The sequence below is a fragment of the Otolemur garnettii genome, unplaced genomic scaffold, assembly GCF_000181295.1.
Source record: "Otolemur garnettii isolate 467f Iridium unplaced genomic scaffold, OtoGar3 scaffold00345, whole genome shotgun sequence".
NCBI lineage: Eukaryota > Metazoa > Chordata > Mammalia > Primates > Galagidae > Otolemur > Otolemur garnettii.
Window position 1 is genome coordinate 188674 of NW_003852740.1, and position 1127 is coordinate 189800.

Below are 1127 nucleotides of genomic sequence, written 5' to 3' on the forward strand. Positions count from 1 at the left end.
AGGAAAAAAAGCCAGAAGGGCAGGTCAGGGATATGAGGGTCACCTAAGCCAGACTGGCCTGGGAGGAGCCTGAGCGGAAAGCCAGAAAGTAAGAGAGCCCACTGTGCACGCTGTGTGCTCTGCCTCTTATGTGTGTCTTATTTTTTCATACTTTTTAAAAAAAATCATAGCTGTGTACGTTAATGCAATCATGGGGTACAATGTGCTGGTTTTATATACCATTTGAAATATTTTCATGAAACTGGTTAATATAGTCTTCACCGCCTTTTCTTAGCTATTGTGTTAAGACGTTTATACTCTACACTTAGTTAATTTAAAATGTACCCTTGTAAAATGGACCGTAGGTGTGGTCCCACCAATTACCCTCCCTCCATGCATCCTCTCCCCTCCCCACCCTCTCCTCTTTCCCCTTCTTCTTGGGCTATAGTTGGGTTATAGCTTCATATGAAAGTTATAAATTGGTTTCATAGTAGGGCTGAGTACATTGGACACTTTTTCTTCTGTTCTTGAGATACTTTGCTAAGAAGAATATGTTCCAGCTCCATCCATGTAGACGTGAAAGAAGTAAAGTCTCCATCTTTTTTAAGGCTGCATAATATTCCATGGTATACATATACCACAATTTATTAATCCATTTATAGGTTGATGGGCACTTGGGCTTCTTCCATGACTTAGCAATTATGAATTGGGCTATGATAAACGTTCTGGTGCAAATATCTGTGTTATAAAGTTATTTTTGATCTTCTGGATATATACCTAGTAGAGGAATTGTAGGATCGAATGGCAGGTCTATATTTAGATCCCCAAGTGAACTCCAAACATCTTTCCAAAAGGATCATATTAGTTTGCATTCCCACCAGCAGTGCAAAAGTGTTCCCTTTTCTCCACTTCCACACCAACATCTCTGGTTTTTGGATTTTGTGATGTGAGTTAATATTACTGGAGTTAGATGATATCTCAAAGTGGTTTTGATTTGCATTTCTCTGATGATTAAGGATGATGAGCATTTTTTCATGTGTCTGAAGGCCATGCGCCTGTCTTCTTCAGAGAAGTTTCTCTTCAAGTCCCTTGCCCACCCTGAGATGGGATCACTTGTTCTTTTCTTGCTAATATATTTGAGTTCTCTG